This window comes from Phyllostomus hastatus, unplaced genomic scaffold, assembly GCF_019186645.2.
Source record: "Phyllostomus hastatus isolate PE091 unplaced genomic scaffold, TTU_PhHast_1.1 phas_scaffold_78, whole genome shotgun sequence".
In the NCBI taxonomy this organism is placed as follows: domain Eukaryota; kingdom Metazoa; phylum Chordata; class Mammalia; order Chiroptera; family Phyllostomidae; genus Phyllostomus; species Phyllostomus hastatus.
This window is the reverse complement of record NW_025334041.1, coordinates 56,037,732-56,060,781: the sequence shown is the minus strand read 5'-3', so window position 1 is coordinate 56,060,781 and position 23,050 is coordinate 56,037,732. Positions and strand designations below refer to the sequence as shown.

The 23,050-nt window shown below is 40.8% G+C and overlaps 1 protein-coding gene across 1 annotated transcript in view; it reads left to right on the top strand.

The window, feature by feature from the left end:
- GLI3 (GLI family zinc finger 3) overlaps positions 1-23,050 on the top strand; it is a 284,734-nt gene that overhangs the window by 145,144 nt on the left and 116,540 nt on the right. The gene's annotated exons all lie outside the window — the stretch shown is intronic.

The window sequence follows — 23,050 nt, the reverse complement described above, 5'->3', positions numbered from 1 at the left end:
TTATTTGGGTGTCTAGTATAGAACATACCATGTATCTGTTTTGTAGGGTTCCACTAGGGGTATCCTGGGTGGATGTGGCAGAAACAGAACTGAGATCTTTATTCAAAGCATGTTGTGGAAAAGAACTTAGGGTCATAAACACAAGTTTTGTGCAGTCATATGATTACTCACCTCAGGGTAGACAAAATGACATGATAATTTTTTAAAAGTTAGCTTCTTTTGAATATGCTTAGAGGCAGAAGGCTTGAGTGAGTTATTTTGCTAAAATTTAAAGCAATAAATACAGCTTGCCAAGGGGAGATCCTGGCCATTTCCTTGGAAATGGAAGTCCCTGGGCAGGTGGACCTGCACTTCTGGCTGTGGAAGGGGAGGGCCAAGCTCTGGCTCAGCTCCGGTCCTCACCTGCCTCTGCTGCGTCTCCAGCCTCTCCCTGCAGGAGTTCCCCTCCTGTTTAATCAGAGCCAGGGCAAGGGCCTGTGGGGCTGAGAATGCCCGGGGTCTATTGCTTGTTGCTTTATGTCTCACTTCTACCCCATGCCTCTCCATCTTCTAAGGGAAATGACTATCTCTAATAGGGTGTCTGTGACAGATGCTGTGGGAATTCTGAGTTTGGGATAATGAGCTGTCATATGTCATTTCACTTAAACACAATACAAATATTTTGATCAAACATTTTCTCCAGCTGTTGAGTGAAAGCAATAAAAGCAGCAGGGAGAGCCAGTAACTTCACTGTTTCAGAAGCCTTTATCCTCTAAAAGCTGTTGGCTGTTAACCCTTTATGTCTCTGTCTCCCTTCCTGGTCTTTTCCTGGCCTCTCTGATGTCCCATAGCATGTCCAGGGCTGTAAATAAAAAGACTGAATTTAGGGTTGGGAAGGCAGGTAGAAATGGACCACAGCTTTTATTAAACAACCATTTTACTGGTTTCAGAGCAGCTGCAGCTGCTGCCACCTCAAGACAGCTTGGCGTGGCCACTACAGGCAACCCCCAGTGCTCCCACATACGTCTAATCCTCTCCCTGGGTATAATCCTGAACCTAAGGACACTGGGCTCCCATCAGCTGGTTTGATTGTAGATCTTCATTGTAGATTTGTGTCCCATCCTGTTTGCTCTCCACTGCTCTGACCTGGTTTCTGTAATCTCTCTCTTTTTGTGTAGGTGCTGGGGGAGGTTGGCCCCACAGGGAGTATGTCAGGGGTGAAAGGAGGTGGTGCAGATATGGTTCAGAGATTTGGAGGGATTCTCAATTATTTGCTTCTGGCTGGTTTAAGCAATTCTGTGTGCCAGTAGGAAGGAAGTAGAAGTGTGTGACTATTCTGAATACATCCTTCAAGCTGAAACTCCTAAAAGCAATGGCCTGTCCCCTGTGCCTCCCCATCCCTCTTTTAAACTAGGGCCTCAATTTTAAAAGAGCTGCCTCTGACTCAGCAATGCCACTTGGTAGGACATTTCTCACGTGAGAGTGCCTGTTAGGAATTTGGCCTGATTAGGTCCTTCCCTTTCTCTTCCATCCTTCTCATTTCAGGGGTAATGAATTGCCTAACCTGCTTCTCGTTCTGGGTTTTAGGAAATCTGACCCACCAGTGCTCTCTTCCTATCGTGTCTTTGAACCTATGCTATGTGTGACTGCTGCCATCTGCTCTACTTAAAAATGTGCTCAGATGCCTCCCATCCATAAACAAAGAAAAACATCACACAGAACTCCTCCCTGACCTTAAACCTTCTCTAGCTACTGCCTGTCATTAGCTGTCTCCTCTCTCTGCAGCCAAACTTCTCAGAGGGCATGTTAAGGTTTTGTTCCCCAACTCTCTCTACTCACCAGCAGCACAGTGCCTGCTCCCTGAGGCTGCCCTGGGAGACACCTGTGGATTTGCCAGGAACCACCTCCTCCTCCCTTTGCCTCCTCCACACCACTCCCTACTGGTTCCCTGGATCTCTGATACTTCCTCCTCAACACAGCTTTGCTTTGTACCCTTCCTCTGCTCATCTCTTAACTGTTGGCTGCCCTCCAGGTATCCTCTTGTTATTCTATGCCCCTCCCTTGGCCAGTTGTATTCACATTGATGGCATCAGTGGGCCCTGTGATTTCCTCTCCCATCTCCTTCATCTGCTATCTTCAGGAAAGACTTGGCTCTGGAATTCCAGACATGGCTCCACCTTTCTTTAGACATTGGCCAGGAGCCTAGATGCTACAGTCTTCCCTAACCTTACCCATCCCAGACTGAATCCATTCTCTGGCTGCTCACCCTGAACCCCTGTCTTACCTCTGTGTTCTCACAAAAAAGGTTAAGGCTAATATAGTACCCTATCAACAGACCTTAGCAGTCAACCCAAGCTCTTTTCTCCTCTTTTCACTAATATTCTTTCATCCTCCTACACACAGAGTCTCTACTCCACCCATTCATTTCCATTCCCACTGCCCTGCCTTGATTTTAGAGCTTTTACATCTCTTCTTCTCCACCTACATTTATCTCTCCCCAACTCATTCTCCCAGTTACCACAAAGTAGTATTTTCAAAACGCATACCTGATCATTTCAGTCTCTTGTGAACAAACCTTTCACCTTTTCTTCCACTTAGCTGAAACTCCAAAAACTGACATACTTTACGAGCAATGGTTCTCAAAGTGCAGTGCCCCAGACCAGCAGCATCAGTATCACCTGGAACTTGTACATCAAAGTTTTGGGATCAGTGCCCTAAAGCAATTCCAGCCCCTAATGCACCACCAGACACCCACTGCTGCTTTGTGCCCTCTACAGGTTTTCTGCCCATGATCCCACTTCTGTTTCTGACCTGCTTTCCTCTCCACCCGAGTGCTATCTTTTCATTAGGACTATTTTGAGCTGGTGTCCTGATTAGTGGCTTTGTGACTCGTGGGTCCTGGTGCTCCTCTTGGGCCATATTGCCTGTTAGGCTTCACATTTGCTCATGGCCCTCACAATGCCTGGGACCCAAAAGTGCTGGTAAGGTTTGTACTGTGAATCTATTTCTAGTTATTCACGTATTTGTCAACCAGTTATTGAATCCTAAGGTATGTGACTGAAATAGCTTAGGAAATAATTTCTGGTTCTAATTATCTTAGCTAAAACAGAAAGATCAGGGTACTTGAAGAGATAAGAACAAAATGTTTATCAGTGAAGCAGTTATTTAAATGGCAGTGCAAGTGCAGTAATAATATTATTAAAATTACTGTGACTCCCTTCTAGAACTTCTTTCAGTCCCAAGCTGCCTCTTGGACAGGGTCGCTCCTTGTCTCTTACTTAACTGCTCCTTCATTTATGTTTTCCTTAACAGGATGACACAGAACTGTAGTAAATTTTTGGTGGTGTTTTTCTCTCCATTGAAGAAAGGCATTGAAGAGAGTCAAAGACTCTCAGTCCTGAGTTTGGAAATGTGGCCCATAATGATTTTTTCTTTTTCTACCTCTTTGAGGATCACTGGTTTTGGATAGGAAAACTGACAGGAGTTTATTTGTGGGGGGGTGTGTGTGTAGGGAACAAAGATTTGTCTTAAAGCTCTAGTACATGAGCAATCCCTTAAGATTCTTCATTATTGTGTGTTTCTTTCTTTTGTAGATATATTACATCAGCACTTAATTACTCTTCATGAGTGATTTAGAGTTTTAATAGAGATTTGTATGATTTATTTACAGTTGGCATTTGAGGATTACCAACTTTTTAAAATCCGTGAGTATTAGAATTGCTTAATCTGACCCTGTCCAGCACAACCACAATATAGACGAAACCCCAAACTCAAGCATAATAGAGAAGTCTGCACTACCCAGACCATTTTTTAAAAAAATATTTTATTTATTTATTTTTTAGATAGAGGGGAAGGGAGGGAGAAAAAAAAGAGAAACATCAATGTATGGTCACCTCTTGTGTGCCCCTACTAGGGACCTGGCCAGCAACCCAGGCATGTGCCCTGATTGGGAATCAAACCAGCGACCCTTGGTTTGCAGGCCGGTGCTTAATCCACTGAGCCACACCAGCCAGGACCACTCAGAACATTTCTGTATGATGTGACTCTTGTAATAATATGCATATGTGTGGATCAGCAATGATTTGGTATGTATGTGTTCTTATATACAAAGAGTGGATTCCATTTGATTTTTAACATGAGCCCCAGATGACTTGCTATTCTCTGGATTGGTAGGTGTGACTTGAGATCCTGAGATAAAGTGGCATGAAGGAAGCTGGTGACCAGATAGGGTTCTGATTCCATCTGCGAAGGGATTCCAGGTCCAGGCCTTGAAGTTCCTGGCTGGAGCAGGCAGGATCTGCCTGCTTTCCCACAGATGGTTTCAGGCTGCAGCAGGCCACTGGCACATGTGGCTGGGGTCCTCTCAGGTGCTCAAAAAGCACGGACTCTAACCTGCTCATGATTTGTCCCTTCAATTTCCAGTACACCCCAGGCCCTTACTGGGAAAACATTGACTACTGCTCCTGTGTTGGACTTCTGAGAACACACAACAATCTTCATTCCTGTCCAGGTCCCTGTCCTCAACTTTCCCTCTGTGCATCCACTTGCTGCCTCCACCCATGTGTTTTTCCAGGCACAATTTGTAGTTATTACTAAAATGAATATTATTTCAATGAGATGTTACTTCGTTATTTTACACTGATGGTAGCTGCTCACTTTGGTGTTTTCCCAGATATTAACTTTATTGACTTGCATTTCTAGAGAAAAGGTATGCCCTCCCAGCTCTGCTTTCTCTGGAGCAGCTCTGTAGATAATCCTCTAGGGCCCTCAGTTTCCAGGCAGATAATCTCTTCCAAGGTTATCTGTTAATTACCAGTGAGTGTGTGAAGTATTTGTTAAAAGGCTTTTGAAGTGATTCCCCAAGCTGTTGCCTAGGCTAGAGTTTCAGGCAGAGGGTTTGGAGATCCAGCTTGGTTCCCCTCAAGTGGTAGTTATTCTCTTGCTAAGTTGTTTGCGTTTCTAATGAAGTGAACTGTTTGTTTGACTCTGTGGAGGAAGGTATTTAACCAGGCACAAAAGTAAACTTTGGAGACATTCAAATAAGCCATGCAGATCTGCTTTGTGAGGGGAAGGAGAACAGCTTGGCCTTGCTCGCCTCCAGGAAGAGTCCTTAAGGAACTGTTTAAATAATAAACTGAGCCCTGAGAGCAAGCGGATATTGCCTGGCCAGTTGGGGCTTTTGTGCAAGTTATGGGCTTGGGAATTCCTGTGCTGGGCCACAGAGGAAAAGAGATCTGTTTAGGTCTTGCAGTTAGTAATTGTGATTTATTTATGTGTAAAGGGACTTCTGCTTCTTACAGTTTTGATTAAAACAAGCCAATTGGCCCTCAGGATGGCTGGCTGATGGCAGGGTGATTTTGTTAGCAATGGCAAAGTTAGGCCGGAGAATGTTATAATGGAGTCCAGCTCTGTGGCCAGGCATGGTGTGGACCTGCTGTCTGGCAGCCGGGCTCCCTGCCCCCCATGTCTGGGAGAAGTGTTTGAATTACTGGGTTGTCATAAGCAAGGGAGCATCCTGAAAGGAGCAACCCACACGAGTTTGTGTCTTTCCACAATGTCAGATTTATTAGGGGAGACTTCCCAATAAACCAACAGAGTCACACTCAGGTTACACACAAAGAAAGGGGCTTTACACAATAAAAGCGAGCAGAGCAAGTATCTGGCATGAAGTCCTGGGTCACTGACAGTATCCACAGTTGGAGAGACAGGGAAGTCAGTCTCAAGCCAGGTGGCTACAATGGCACTACGTGTCCGGTAGAGTAGAAATCTGGCAGGGCTCCAAGCATGACCCATGGTATAGACAAGCTTGAGCATTGAATGGTTGGAGCACTGAGTTCATATAGCCCACAAGAGGTGGTGGTCCCACTCATATTGGTGTCCAGATGGAGTTTTTATTTCAGTGTCCAGACTTGTGGTTTTGGGCATGCCAAGCCCCTCCCAAGGGAATTACCTTTATACCTCATTACTTCATTTCTGGGCTTCATGCTACTTGACATAGCTGTCATGTCTGACAGTGACCCCATATTGGATTGTCAAAAGTTGTCCAAAAAGTTGGCTTTGCTCTTGCTCCATATATGGGTGACTGGACCAGAGGATGTCTAAGCTGAGGTGGGGCCCAGGGAGGAAGGCTGGCTCTGTTCCTGCCTCAGGACCTTGGGGTGAAAGTAGGATGTGAGTGATAACTGGGTGGATGCATGACTGCCTTTTACATACTTCTAGCTTTGATTATTGGGAAGGTTGGAACAGTGGGAATATATATGAGGAAAGTATAGCTGCACAAAGGACTTGCTTCATAATTGTAATTTGTGGGACTAAGTGCAAAAGTAAATTTTGGAGCCCTTGCTTAAAAACTGTTAAGAATTTCAGTGTCGTGGGTTTGATTCCCAGTCAGGATACATGCCTGGGTTGCAGGCCATGACCCCCAGCAACCACACATTGATGTTTCTCTCTCTCTCTCTTTCTCCCTACCTTCCCTCTCTCAAAATAAATAAATAAAATCTTTAAAAAAACTGTTAAGAATTTCAAGATGGCAACAGCAGAATATTAAAGCAAACATAGGCCCTTCAGAGTAGGGTCCTGGATCTCTGTAGCTTTGGGGCTCTGCAGGCAGGCTGATCTAGCCCTGAGGTCAAGCTTTGCTGGTTCCTACCTGAATACCTTTAACTTCTTGTCTTCTCTGATTCGTTTTCTCATTTGTGAAATAGGGATAGTAATAACTACTTTCTTTTTTCACATAGTGTGAATATATATGAAAAGTGTTTAGGATAATTCTTGGCATATAGTGAATGCTCAGTAAGTGATAGCTATTTATTATTTAAATGTGTCTGTGGCCGTAATTTTTTTCTCCCTCTCCTGGTGGTTGAACCAACACAGTGTATGGCTAATCTGAAATTCAGTGAACAGAGTTAGGTCATTGCCACAAAACTTAGAAGCAAAGGTATGGACCTCATAATCAGCAAAGGGTTGAATGCAAGGAAAAACATGTACTGAGCAAATAGATTAGGTACAAAGCAGAAGATACCCAGGTAAAACTGTTGACTTGTTGGCATAAGAAATGCCCTAATCTGTAGAGCATTTTTATGAGTTTATTTGAACCCAACCAATGCTTCAGGGACTGACAGTATGAGAGAGGAACAACCTTTCTTTTACCTCACGATTCTTCTGGCAGGTCTAGTAATCAAATAGACAAGAGACAGATTAGCAGGAGAAAATAACTAAACTTAATTCATACATATGTATGGGAACCCCACATACAGGAGAGAGAGAGTCTCAGACCCCATATGCAAGAGAGGTTTTAGAGGTAGAAAAGGGGAACTGAGGTATGTAAGATGTTCTGAGTTGGAGATGAGGTAATGCACCTGGGGGGCTTCAAAGGGTCATTGAAAGATGATAAGATGAATGGAAGTTTAGTAAATAGAAGATGACCTCAAAAGCAGTTACATCTTACAATAAGTTATTATGGGAAAGGCCACCAATTCAAATTGTAAGTAGAGGGGGGAAGGGAGAAGCAGAAGTTTCCTCTTGAGCCTGCAGCTAAAGTTGCCTTTAGCTCAAAGTAGTCTGCATACCACTGAGGCACATCTTGGTGGTGACTCATTCTGGACCCCTGTAGTTGTTGTGCAGCTTATTTTACACATTACAATCAAAGGAGAAAACAGAAGGAAGGTACATGAAATCCACTGGTGGTAGATTGAGGAGGTGGGAGAAAACATAGTGGAGAAATCTCTAGGATTGGATAAAAGTCAAAATGGAGAAACATTTTTTTACATTCATGGATACAGGATATTTAATAATTCACATTTACAACACAGAGATCGTATGTGGGAGAAAAGAGCAATGGGAAGCTTCTGGGGTCTTCTGCTGGCAGTTGAGTCATTGAAGAGTAAGAAAAGAAAATTACTTTTAAAATTATGTTATCCTAGATGCATAAGAACAATGGACAGAGCTCACTTGAGGTAAAGATGGACGTTTGCTAAGGAAGCTATAGGCCTGGGAGGTGACTGATTACCTGCTGTGACCTGCTCAGTTAGGAATTTGTGATCAGACCATCCTGTGTGGCTACTTTTGGTCACTGAGCTTGTTAGGTTAGGCCTGCCATATGGTTCTCCCTGAGCTTGTCAGGTTTATTGCATAGTCCCTTTTATTGTTTACGCTATTAATGTTAATTTGAATGCCAGTATTGAGAAGCGCTTAGATTTAGCAATAATCCTGAATGTAAGTACTTTAAATTTATGAATCACCTTACCTATGTCACTTGGCCCCTTAGTCTTACTGATCTTAAACATTTTATATTATGCCCTGGTCGGTATGCCTAAGTTTGTTGGAGCATCATCCTGTAAACTTTGAAAGGTTGTGAATTTGATCCCCGGACAGGACACATACCTGGGTTGGAGGTTTGATCCCTAGATGAGGGGAATAGAGAGGCAATAGAGAGTTGATATTTTTCTCACATCAATGTCCTCTCTCTTTCTCTCTCTCTCAATCATCCTTCCTCTCTCTATAAAAAGCAATGAAAGAATGTCCTTGGGTGAGGATAAATAAAAACAAAATTTTATATTATGATTACAGTCATTAATGACATTTGTTTCTATGTGAATCTATTAAATATGGTTTAAAATGGGAAGCATTTTCAGCTGCATGGATGATGGAGAACAGATGACTGCTGTGGAAAGGGTGCACAGCCATTAGGTATTGTTCTATAAGGGCTGCAGCATGCATTATTCAGTGTGCTAAAATAAACATTTGGCTTTCTCCTGACTTTAGAAAGGGGAACCTGAGTGGAAAGGATGGGTTTTCTAAGGTTTTGAGTTGAGAGGGTTATAAATTTTGTTCAAGTGCTACATACTGGCTGCAAGATAACCATAGGTCACCATCAGTTTAATCTATTTATGGCAGAGGTGTCAAACTCATTTTCACCAAGGGCCACATCAGCCTCTAGGTTGCCTTCAAAGGGCCAAAATAATTTTAGGACTGTAAATGTAACCACTCCTTAACTGTTAAGGACCTGAAATTACATTTGGCCCTTTGAAGGCAACCATGAGGCAGATGTAGCCCCTGGTGAAAATGAGTTTGACACCCCTGATTTATGGTGTCAGTTATTAAATATCTTGTGTTTTAAATACATGGAAGTTCTCATATTATCACTCTTTGAGTCTTACAAACACAGCAAAGTGTTAGAACTAGCTTTGTTTTTTAGAAATGTATCTAGACATTCTTTGACAAGTGGAAGCTCACTGAGAAAGTATAGCATGGGGTCATCTCTGCAAGGGTTTGTCTGCTATTATCAGGAAATGGCTATCAGTGGACCCGGTAGACCAGGTGTAGAAATAAATTCTAGAAAGAGACCATGTTTTCTGTCCTCAGGTGTCTGTGGGGGCAAAAGGACATATCTGAGTTTATATACTTAACAATTGTAGTTTGTAAAGACTGGGTCCCATGCAGTTGGTCTAGAAATCTGGGTCACTTTGGGGAGGTGAAGGAGAAGGCCCAGATGATGATCACCCTGAGATAAGGTAGATTTGGTGGCTTAGGGGAGTGGTGGAAGCACAGGTAGTAGACCCAAAGCCCCTACTCAGTGGAAGTAGTCTTAGGATAATTGGCTTCTGGAAGAAGTTTCCCTAACAGTGCCCAGATGAATAGGCTAGGTTTGATGATACCCCCAAATCTATCATTCCTCCAGTCCTGATGGAGGATATTGGCAATTTGGATTCCTTTTGAATATTTCTGAGCAGTTTAGCTTGTCAGGGTTGTAGGAAACAAGGATGGGAAGAGGAAACAAGTTGGCTTCTGTCCTCTAGGCAGAGTGCGTTGTTGTGCCAGAAGTTTAGGGACATAGGGTGAGGTGCTCTTGCCTGCAGCATAGTCTAGACATTTAAAGGTATTACCATGAGAACAGGTGCTTTCAGGGTCAGCAGACTAGAGAGAATCTGAAATTTATTCAACATTCCAAAAAGAATTAGGCTAAGAATTAAGATAAGAAATCAGATGAGATAGTGACAAAGGGAAGGATAGCCAGTAAGAAAGGACATCACAAGTGTGAACATTTGAGGAGTGGATCTTGGGGCAGTTATGGGCTAAACTGCAGGCAGCTGTGAGCTTTTTTTGTGCATACTGACAAACATGTGTGGGACAGCAGCAGGATGCACAAGTAATTTGAGAGGGCATGCATTCCTTTCTGTAAGACATACAACTTGGGGGCTGTGCATGGACAGTGAGGGAGAGAGGTGGTCAAGTAAGTTCAAAGACCCTGATTGTCAGGGGACTGACAGGTGGCACAGCCAGATGTGCCCCACACTCTAGGTGGAAAAGAGAGTTTAGATGTGATATTACACAAACTTTAAATAGTCTTTAAATTTTTTTCTTTGAATTTCATCCTTTCTGGGTATACGCTATCAGTGTAATAATTTGATACGCTGAACTTTTTTTTTGTTTGAATTTTAACCTGAGGATATACTTACTGATTTTAGAGAGAGGGGAAGGGAGGGGGAGAGAGGGAGAGAATCATCAATGTGAGAGAGAAGCATCAATTGATTGCCTCTCAAACATACCCTGACTGGGACCAAACCTGCAACCCAGGCAGATGCCCTGACCTGGAATTGAATCCACAACCTTTCTGTTCATGGGATGATGCTCCAGCCAACTGAGCCACATCAGCCGGGGAACTGAAATTTTTTGATTGACCAGAGGAAGTCTCAGGCAATGAGAATTTTCCCACTTTGTTCATCTTAACCATTAATGGTCAGGATTCCATGGGTGCAAATGCCATAGCCAGCCGTTAAACCAGAAATATGTTTCCCTCAAATGATAGCATTTGATACATGCTCACATAGCCAATGTCTTTGAGGGCTTGTGTAAACTATGGGTCTAGTGGCTAATGTAGGATTGCAGAAAAAAGAGAAATACAAGAACAAATGGGGACTATTTAGGTACTTGCATTCTCCAGAACCAAGAAATGTGAAGGTGATTCTACCCTCCCCCTTTAGCAACAGTACATTTCTCTCACTTCACTCTGATTTCCTTGCTTATCCTCCCAAGGGAATCACTCGGTGCACTTTACTATTTTACAATCATGGTGAAAGAAGCATTTAAATAAACTCTTTGCTTAAAAGCTTTGTGTGTTCCTTCTTCATGATGCTTCCTGGACAGTGAGAATTCAGAGTTTAAGGAACAAGGAAAGTGGAGCCTTTCAATATTCCCAGTGTGTAATAAATGTGCTGGAATTTCAATGGATTCCAAAGGCATAACAGTAATAGCATTAAGAACAAGCTGGGGCATTTGATGTTATTGACAAAAAGAGGGGGGTGGAGGTGAGGGGGCCCCTGTCATATCTGTCATGCACTTTTAAATTCTTGACCTCCATCCAGTCTTTTGTGTCAAAGAGCTTTTTCCATGTGGATGTTAGCAGCTTGCTTAAGTATCCTGAATTGACTGGAGCATCAACATTGCCTTGGTGGGAAAGGACATTCATTGTCTTGGAAAAGGCACAAGTAGGGAGCTTATTGCTGAGCATACTGTTGTCTGCCCTTTCTTAGGGGTAGCAGGGTGGGGTGGTGACTGCTTATGACTATATAAAGTAACTTGCAGCCCAGTGGAAAGCAGGCAGTCTTGCAAGGCTGAAACATGGACTTCAGGGCTACGATTTGGCTCAGGCATCTGCTGGGAGTTGGCTCTCCCATGTTCTGGAAACTTGCACAGAACAATTCTGAAGAGAAGTGGGGCTTCTCTTTGGTGTCCCTGGTTTTGCCTGTTGTTGGAGGACCATGAAGTAGTGGAAATCCTGCCTTGCATAGGAAGGAGACTGGCCTTTCTTATAATAAACATTGATTGAGTTCCTACTGGGTGTACAGGGATAAGTAAGCTTCTTCTGCCCTTATATCCCACATAGTGCGGACAAGAAAGGAGGCAGTTCTGATCTGACCATGTGCCAGGGTGGGGGCATGTCACCACATTACCTGGCATGGTAGTAGAACATGGTGGATACTCGTTTTTCATGTGTATTATCTGCTTACGGCTTAGTACAAATGTTACTCTTTTACAATGGGATTATACCCTGATAAATCCATCGTAGATTGAAAATAACTACATATTGAAAATGTATTTAATACACTTAACTTAGCTAGGCTTAACCTAGCTAGTTTCTACTGAATGCATATCATAAAGTTGAAAAATCCTAAGTCAAACCATTGTAAGTGAAGTTGAAGATCATCTGTATTGAGTGAATATATATTTATGCCTAGAGAGGAACACAAGGGCCCTCAGACAACTTAATTTAGTGAGAGAGGAGATGGTGAGGATACAGTGTGTATGCAAATAGAGTTCCATAGGTTGTCCATGGTGGGCCTCCATAACCCAAATGATGGAGAGGGGAGGAAAGAGCAAGTATTCCTTCAGGGAATTAGGGAACCTTGGCTGATGAGGTAGCATCTGAATGAAACCTGAAGATAGAGCTGCACTTGGGTAAGAGGGACTTTGTTTTCCACTGAGGAGACAACAGAGCCTTGATAATGAATGCTGCCTGCCAGAGCAACAACTCTCTGATAGAAGTATCCCAGATACAGCTTGGTTGTTGGGGGCCTTAAATGCCATGGTAAAAATGTTGGGCTGGAACAGGAAGACTGTCCTGGACCACTGTGTGTTTTCTTCAAAGCAAGGAGAGAACTCGTCCATTCTAGGTTTTAGGGTTGTAAATCTGGAGAATATAGTTTAGATAAAAGATGATAAAATGCCTGCATTCTTATAGTGTCATGGTAAGTATTAGAGTGTTTAAGAGTACTTGCTTTGAAGAGAAAAAGACACTGGCTTGCTACTCTCTCCCCACATTTCCTTGGACAAAGCCTTAACCAATTTCCTTTCCAGAAAAATGGACATACTCTTAGCACTTGCTCCCTAGGGTCACAGGAAGAAATAAATTAGTCCTAAAAGGTTTAGTACAGTGCCTGACACACTTTAATCAGTGAATTGCACAGTAGTCCTCCTTTATCTGTGGTTTCCACAGTTTTAGCTATCCATGGTTGTAAAATACTAAATGGAAAATTCCCCAAATAAAAAAAAATGATAAATTTTAAATTGTGCACTGTTCTGAGTAGTGTGATGAAGTCTCACACCATCAGGCTCCTTATAGCTGGAGATGTAAGCCATCTGTTTGCCCTGTGTATCCATGCTGTCTGAATGCACAAAATAATATATCTTAAGAGAATGACCACATTCACAAAACATTTCTATAATGTTATAGTTGTTCTGTTTTATTATTAGTTATTGTTAATCACTTATTGTGCCTCATTTATAAATTAAATGTTATCATTCATATGTGTGAATAGGAAAAAACATAATATACTGTGTATAGGGTTCTGCACTATCTGGTTTCAGGCATTTACTGGGAGTATTGGAATATACCCACCCACAGGGGATAAGGGGAACTACTATAATTATACTCATGAATGTCTTTTAAAATATTATTATTAATTACTATTAAGTGGGAAAACCTTGGAAGATATTTAATTGTTGATTGACAGAAACTAAAAATGCTGTGGGTGGTGGACATGGAAGTGGGAGAGTCAGTAACCTACTTTCTAACAGCTTCTTGCCTGATTTTGAGCAGAATGTATATGTGCTTCATTCATTTATTACTGGCTACAAAATTCTCCCATCACACTCGTATGGTCTCTGCTGGTTTTCCAGTGCCTTCAGATTATTTCCCAAGGTGAACTGGATGAGTGGCCCTCAGATTAGTGGCAGCATTCTCTGCTGAGGAACTCTGAAGACAAAGGTGAACTCCCCTAATACTCTAAACCTCTGAGCCCAGTCAGTCTTTATCAAGGTGGTCTGGGTTTGTGTTCCTGCTTCAGAAGCAAGGCTGGGATGGGGATGGGACTCTGTTACCATACCTGGAATACTACCCCTTGACAGGAATGACATTAGAATTACCACCTCCAAGGGTGCCCTGGTAGTGGAACCAACTTGAACCACAAAGCCTTGTTTACGTGACTTTATGTAGATCATTTAGCTTCTCTGAGCAATGGAATTTTCCTTTCTTGGTTCTCAGGATTGCCGCAATATAGGAAATAATGAGAAACAAGATGTGGGGGAATAATACTAAAGCTTTGAAAATGATGATCTTAGGATTGTCATTACCCATGAGGTAATGTACATGAACTTTATAAAATGTAAAGCTTTGTATTCTTTCACATTTCACTACCTAATTTTGCAACACCGAAAAAGAATTTGGAAACTCTTTGGATAGATTTATTTTGGATAGGATACAAACAACTTCTAGACCTCATCTTTGTTGATTAATGGTTAATTTACTAACAAAACCAGATAATTTTCTAAGTCCATTATGTCTCCAAAACTTTTGCAATTAAATCTAAGATATTTTTAAATCTGGAATGCTTTTCCTGGAAACATTTCATTTTCTGCTTTCATTTCATCAGCATTAGGAATTCTAATTAAGTTTTTGGAACTATAAATTTAGATTTTAAATTGTGCTGTATAAAAATATGGTTATAGATATAAGAATTTATTATCAGTATCCAGTTTCCATTTTTAATTTCCAAGGTTACTTATTGTCACTGAAAATACACCATTAATGTATTTAAAAGCAGTGGACTTGACACTTTTAAATGTAGTGATTCATCATATGTTTTCATGTGATTTTCCTTAGTTTGCATTTTGGGTATAATGATTGTAAATCTCACTTCTTCTTGTGCTGCCTTTCCTTCTATTGGTTTTCTTTTTCTCTCATACTGACAGGAAAGCTAGAAACAACAAAAATGTCATGGGTACATATATTTGTGATCATAAACAAGATACATTCCAGAGACTGAATGGAAGGATTTCATGGTCAGCTAGTAGGTAAATGTGGCCTGTTTCTGCCACTGGGAACTTGCAGATGACTGTTTGTCATTTTCTTTTGGAAACAAATATTTTTGTTATGACCACACTATAGTGCTGGGTTAGCATTTAGGTCGGAAATATTAATTAAATGAGTTTAATATGCCTACATGCTTGCACAGAATACCTGACAGCAAGATGGCTATTTGAGTAGTGGGGAATGCCCCTGGAGTCAGAATTGTCAGTCACTTGCCACAGGTAAAAATTTATTGGGTTTTAGAAGCAGCATAGCTTTTGTTGTTAATTAGCTTTTTATGTAACTGTGTATATATTTTACTTAAGTTATAAGGAAACTAAAAGTTGTGAATGTTAAGTGATTAATGCAATTATTTGTTAGGTTTGTAATCAGTTTCAACAATTATCACTCTTAGAATTTATTTAGGATATGGTTTGCTAGAATCAGAGTAAGTGCCCCTTTTCTGAACAATTACTAGTATGGATACTTCTATAAAGATATTTTTAAGTCACACAAATTGGCATATAGAGTTTTTACATATATAATATTATCACTCAAAAACAACATATTGATAAAGAATGCTGTATATTTTTTTCTGAAATGTGAAAATTTCAGAAAATTATTTTATTGTGATATGTTAGGACAGGGTATGTCAAACTGTTTTCTGTAAAGGGCCAGATAGTAAACATGGTGGGTTTTGTGGGCCATAGTGTGAAAGCAGCCAGAAGCATCATGTGAACAAAAGAGCATATCAGTGTTCCAAGAAAAATTAATTTGCAAAAACTAACCTGTGTCACAGTAGTTTGTGCATCTCTCCCATAACATATGCTCTCCAAGTTAAGGCTCTGCCATGGTATAAAGTGACAAAAAATAGATTTTTTAAAATGAAAGGCACCTATGAGATTTCTAAAGTACACTAGAAGAAATATAGTTTCTTAATGCTTCACCATATTACAGAGGGTCTTATGAACAAAACAATCCACCCTAATGACTCTAGAGACATTTCCCACTCTACACAACATGCCTGTAAGACCAGTAGGAGGATTCCTCTTGCTCTCTGAGGTGTTCCCTGGGGTGATTCCACTAGGATGCCCATCAAGTCCATAGCTGGTCCCTGTGAAGTGCCACTCCTCAAAGTCTGTTCATAGAAGACCAGGAGGGCCACAAACTAACTCGTTGCCATAGACATTATGGAGTAGGCATCCTTGGGGTGTCGTTTTCAGAGGAGCTAGATCAGCTTTTTTTCTGGTGCAGTGTTTTCCACAGACATTCCTGTCTAGGGGCAGGATAGGTGAGTAAGGGGGTCAGTCCAGGTGTTGGAGCCAGTCCACATGGTGGTAGCTCCCTCAGGCCAACTGAAAAAAAGTCTTCCATGTGCCAGGGTAATGACTTGAAATGCCTAAGGTGGGAAGAGGCCTGGGATACCTCTCTACCCTCTCATCGGGGTGGTGATGGTCTATTTCTCTCTACTCCTTCTTTCTTATTTGAGGTCTCTCATTTGATAAATGCTGGATAATTATTTTGGTTTTAGCATAGTGGATTTGCCCAAAAGGGGTTTTAGTGTTTCTAATGATGACAGGCAAGTGAATTTGTGGGAACTAGACATTCTTACAGGCACGGCTGACTCTAATGATAGGAAAAATAATCTCTAGTTTGGTCTAAAATAAAGTCCAAAGCCAGTATATAGACAACTTCAGTATTTAAATGAGCTAGGAGAACTTGTGCTGTTTACTCTTGTGGGTTCTCCTGTGCTATTTCCTATGCACTTTAAGGCCACACAAATATACTTGGTGAGTTACTTCTTCGAAGCACTTACTTAGTTAACTTTGATCTCTCTTTTTTGATCTACAACATTTGTATATAAATTTCAAACCTTGAAAGAGTCCCAGAATGGCATACAACAGATCTTATGGCCTGAGTTACTAACACTTACTTCTTGTGAGAATGATGCAAGTGAAGATAAATCTCCAAGTGTCTTTCTCTGGGTACAGGTTTGATGATCAACCCAAGATATTGTGAAGAGACCTAAAAATGACTGCCTCTCATTCCTAACAAGATCCTTAATGTGCAGCTTGATAACAGGCAGCATGGAATCGAATACAGACAACTGTACCCAGCACAAATATTTTTACTATGCATTTCAATTTAAATAGATGGCAAGTCATTTATGTATTTATAGGGTATTGACTGTGCTGCTCAAGCATCAGATGATATGCACTCTTCAAATCTCAGTTTAATGTAGAGGAATTTTGTCTTATAGTCAAACCTCTTATAAGTCCATGATAAATCATCTTTGCAACCATAAGTATGTACAGTTGACTGGGTACCACTGCTCCACAGACTCACTCCACCTGGTAGAATTTCAATTCCCTTAGTACAATTGATTCCAGTGGTTCTGCACATTACTCTCCCTGTCTTCCATTTAGTGCGTTAGTTTGCTGATGGTAAAGTACACTGCACTTAGCAGCTGGTTTGTGGAATGATCAGTCAGGAAATTATATGATAAATAGGAGGTAGCTGGGTTTAGTGGCACTTCCTTCTGCTTCAGCAGTTTTAACTGGAGTTTGGAAAAGTCATCATGCGCTGTTTTGTCAAAGGCCAGAACAGGAGATGGCTGTGGTGTGGTGACTTATTACACATACATTTGAGTTATGATGCTCCACAGCTGCACTGCTCATGTGCAAATAATAAACTGTGAGATGGATAATTATGGTGGCTGCTGGTGACATGGGCCTGTTCTTGTCATACAGGTTTTTTTGGACAGTTTCTTGGGCCTGAGATGGAATATGTGGCTGTCCTTCCACACAGAAACGACAAGCCAAGACACAAGGGAAGCATTTGGTGTTTGAAGATTAAGCTTTTTCCTTTTTCTTTGGATTAATGTCATGTGATGCCACGTATATTAAAAGGCATTTCCATTCTGCTTTTTACTGTTTGTTTATACTAGTAAGCTATGGTAAAGCATGTCTTTAATTGGAAGAGGTATTTCATTGCATTTTTTCAGAAAGTGGCTTAAGAGGTGTGATTGTTACTGAAAATGGAGATAAAGTATAATTGTATAGGCTTTATCAGTCTAAGAGAAGTTATTTTACACTGAATCAAGAGGGAAACAAATATAAACAGTAAAATTCTTGGTCTTTGGTCAAGTCAGATCATAACCATAAATTTTTGTTGTTTATTTAACTTAATTCCATAATGCATAAATTTCCTTGGGACACTAGTGAACACTATGCAAAGAGCACTGTAAAATGCATCACAAACTGTCAGTGAGAATTAACTTTTATACTCACAAAACACAACAGTGAGAAATGACTATAGTAATTGTGTTTTACTTTCCTCTCACATGTTTTCACAGTGCTTGGTCATTTTCTCTTTCATTCTGAAAGAAGGAGAGTGGGTGAGAGACAGAGACAGTGAATTCAAACCCAGTTAGAATAATTTATTTTATTTTTTAAGATTTTATTTATTTATTTTAAAAGAGGGAAAGGAGGGAGAAAGAGAGAGAGAGAGAAACATCAATGTGCGGTTGCTGGGGGCTGTGGCCTGCAATCCAGGCATGTGCCCTGACTGGGAATCGAACCTGCGATGCTTTGGTTCGCAGTCCGCGCTCAATCCACTGAGCTACGCCAGCCAGGGCAGAATAATTTCTTAAAATGAAAAGATGGCAATGCCTTTTAAATATTCATGATAGTATTAGAGGATTTTCTTTGTTAATAGTATTTTATAATGGTTAGATATACTGTTTTGATTGTATTGGATTAGCTGGTTGGTCTTTGCCCCTGTGCACATAATCACTGTACCTTTATTATAAATACTCATATAATAGATAATGATTGTAAGTTCATGAATCTGTGAAGCATATATTGAATGTGAAATTAATCCACACATTTTGAGCTCTTTGTGTTTGAAAAATGTTGATTTGTGCCTTGTCATAATGTATAAGTGCACCCACATAGGGAAAATCAGATACAGTTAATACCCACTTACTCGGTGGAGAGAATTTAATCATGCAGAACATAGCCAACAGCAAAGAAGTAAGGAAGTAAAAATATCTTCCAACTCTGATATAGTCACAGTTTACTTCAAAACAGCCACATAAAATGGTACATGGGGAAAAGCCTTTCAGAGGTGGGGAAAAGCCTTTCAGAGTTGGGCTAAACTTTATGCATGCTTGATTTACACAAAGTCCTAGTAAGTGTATTTTTCTTATCTCCAAGAGCAAATGGCATGTGTTAAATTTAAAGTCTGCTGGAGGCAAGCATGTTCGCATCAGCAGCTGCTTGAAAGGAAAGTAAGAGAAAGGAGAGCCATATCTCCTGGCCATCCACATGACTCTGGACCTGAATCTGATTCATTTGGGCCTATTTCAAGATTTAAAATCAGGAAACATTCACTGAGTATGTGTCAGACTTATAAACTAGTGGAAAAGATTACTCCACTTAATTTTATGTTGTTTTAAAATAAGTATGAATGATTTTTATTGAAAATGTAAATAAAGTAGGACATTTTGGCTCTACAGTATTACTGAGTTATATGGATCACTGAATTTGACAAGAGTGGTGGATAAACTTTTAAACTTGGTATAACAACTATACAGATTTCTATTACAAGAAAGCAACTCTTGACATCTTTTAATGTTACTAAGTCCTAAGTGATGCACTTAAAATATGATTGATATTTTTCAGATAGACTCTACAAATGTGTAAAGGTAGCATAGCTGTCACCTGTTGAATCCCGGCATTATTACACATCATGCAATTACAGCTACAATGATAGGACAATACCAAGATGGTTCCTTTCCCCACTTTATCTTACAATAAACACAAAATATCATGAGTAATTGACATTTGCAGTACAATAATCTTTTTCCAGTCACAAAAGTTTTCTTGCTTTCTAAATCTGGTGCAGTCACAGTTTGAGTTCTATCTAAGCTATGTTAATAGTTTTTCATTCATTGTTTCCCCTCATAACTACTACTATTAGATTCTTTTTTTTAAAGGAGACAGTTTTATTTATTTATTTTTTAAAGATTTTTTATTTGTTTATTTTTAGAGAGGGAGAGAGAGAGAGAGAAACATCAGTGTGTGGTTGCTGGGGGTCATGGCCTGCAACCCAGGCATGTACCCTGACTGGGAATCAAACCTACGACACTTTGGTTAGCAGCCCACGCTCAATCCACTGAGCTACGCCAGCCAGGGCTTTAGATTCTTAAAGGAAGGGCAAAGTTCAAAACAAGAGAAATAAGATATAATTCTATTTATATTTATTTAAATTTTTTTCAATTACAGTTTACATTCAATATTATTTTGTATTAGCTTCAGGTGTACAACATAATTCTTAAACAGTCACATTCTTTACAAAGTGGTTCTCCCAATATTTCAGGTACCCAACTGGCACTGTACATGGTTATTATAATATTACTGACTATATTCCCTATACTCTACATCCTTGTAACTGTTCTGTAACTACCAATTTGTACTTCTTAATTCCCTCACCTTTTTCGCTCAGCCTTCCAAACCTCCTCCTATCTGGCAACCACCAGTCTCTTCTCTGCATCTATGAGTCTGTTTTTGTTTTGTTTATTGATTTCATGTGAAGGTATTTTAATGTCATAAAAAAGAAAAAAAGGAAGCCAGACAGAGAAAGTTAAGTATCATATGATTTCCCTTATATATGGAATGCAAAGGACAAAATAGATAAACACAATAGAAAAAGATACAATTTAAAAAGTTTGTTTTATTTATATTCTAAGAGATGCTTATGAAAATTTAGAAAACGAGAAATATATAGGGGGAAAATGAGTCACCTGAATTCACCACACATGTACACATAATAGTCCTCCACTAGGATTTAAGGAACTTCCTAGTGGGGAGTACTGGTTACACCCTTGTCTGTGTTTAGCAGAGTAATCCCCCAACACATACCCTGCGCAAGGTTCTGTGTTTCTTGTAGCCATCGCTCAGAACTTATTCTCAGTATCTCACCTGGAATTGCCTGTATTTCCTGCTGCCCTCAGGTCTAGGCAGATCTTCAGACTTGTAGAGATGACTCAAAGTCCTTCAGAGGCAGGTTGGTGTACATATCAATTTTTGTGTGTGTTGCAGTGTATGGGCAATAGCAGCATTGATGGCTATGTGCAGGCTGGATCACGTGTGGAAGGTACTATTGAAGATCAAGTTTGGTTGTTTTCTGTAATATCACACTTACAGCTGTGGAGGCACATTTCTAGGTTTTGAACTCCTTTATTTGGTCCTTGAAATTGGGGAACAACTTTAGTGCTAATTATAAAATAACACCCATGTTTCTAATGATAAAATGTAGCAAAATTCCAGCTTTTGCTGTGGATCACTATTTAAGAAAAAAAAAAGTGTTTTCAGATTTTAAGAGTTAATCAACATAAGTTACTACAAGTAAGTGGGGGTAGAGAAACTATTTTGTTAAGTGTGCACACAGGAACCCAGGAAACGGTGAACACCAGCCTGAAAAGAACAGGAGTGGGGGTTGGTCTGGGGCCAAGATGAATGTTAGGGCTGTAGGGTAGGAATTCCTCAGTTTGCCCCAGATCACGATTTGTCAGTTTGAGGGAGTCAGCTTCTCTCCTGCAGCATGGCCTCATAGCATTTATGCTGCCAACCTATGCATTTGCTACCCCAGTGTTAGGACTATGGAGGCATAACTCAAGCCAAGAAGAATGAGAACATGCATTTAAATTATAAAAGATGTGTTTTCCTTGTGTGTAGTGTATGTATGATGTGTGGTGTGTGTGTGGTCTATATGATATGTGGTATAGTATTTGGGGTGTGTGGTATTGTATGTGTTGTGTGTGGGGCATATTTGCACATGGTGTGGTATTTTGTGCGGTGTGTTTGATATGGTATATGTTGTGTGGGGGTGTTTGTGTGTGGTATGGTATGCATGTGTGGTGTGAATGTGTGTGGTGTAGGGTATATGGGTGTTGGGGTGTGGTGTGTATGTGCTGTGTTTGTGGGGTCTGTGGTATGTGGAAGTTATGTGTTGTGTGTGTGGTGTGTATATGTGGGATGTGTGTGGGGTATGTGCTTTTATGTGGTGTGTATATGTAGAGTATATATGGTGTGCATGTGTAATGTGTTTGTGGGGTATATGGGGGCTATGTGTTGTGTGGGATGTGTGTATGTGCAGTATGTGGGATGTGTGTGGGATATGTGCTTGGTTATGGTGCATGGTTTGTGTATGTGGAGTGGGTATGGTGTGCATGTGTAGTGTTTGTGGGATACATGGGGGCTATGTGTTGTATGTGATGTAGTATTAGGATGTGTGGGGTATGTGGTGTGTGTGGTGTGTATATGTGAAATGTATGTGTAGTTGTGTTTGGTATGTGGGGTGTGGTGGACATGTGTAGCATGTTTGTAGGGTGTGGGCCTGCTCAGTGGCAGGAGTTTCGTCCAGCTTGGTGTCCTCGGCCGCCGCTGCCCACTCAGACTGGTTTCGGCGAGGACGCCCCGGCGGCCCCTGGGGCTGCCCGTCAGCACTTGCTCTCCGTGCTGGGGACGGTGGTGCCGAGGCCCCTCTCTCCGGGGAAGGACCTGTGGCCGCTCTGTCCCTCCCGTCCCACCCTCCCTGGCTGATGCCCCAGAGCCCTCTGATGACGGCGTTCTCCTGGCGAGAGGAAAGGACTTGACTAGCCTTTCTGAACTTGAACAGTTTCAGGTTATATTTTGATTTTTTTTTGTACAGGTTCTGATTCTAATACATTTCAACATGCCTTTTTCAAAAAAAAAAAAAAAAGGGTTAGGGTTTGTACTACTAGGGTTTGTAGTATGCATTGTGAGTGTGATATATGTATGTAGGGTGTTTGTATATGCTATAGATTCTGGCAGGGACTTTAGAAAGGACTTCTTCCCTTAAAAAACATCATAGGTATGGGAAAAATGAAACTAGTTTTTTATTACATATTGATCTAAAATGCTTGACAGACTAATTTAAAAAAAAAGTGTCTCGTAATCTGTTCCTTTTGGTTTTGTGACTCAGTCCTTTTATTTTGGCCAGCCTTTCTTTCAGGGTAGACTCATATGTTTTTCTTTCTTGCTTTCCTTTGTGGGTTTTGGTTGCTTTCATAGGCTCTACTTTCTCAGGTGCAGGTGTTAGTGATTTGGTCATTCTTCTGCAGTACCTCACGAAGCCTCATAATGAACTCTAAAGAATTCTTCCACAATTTCTTAAAGTAGGTTCAGTGTAAGTCATGAA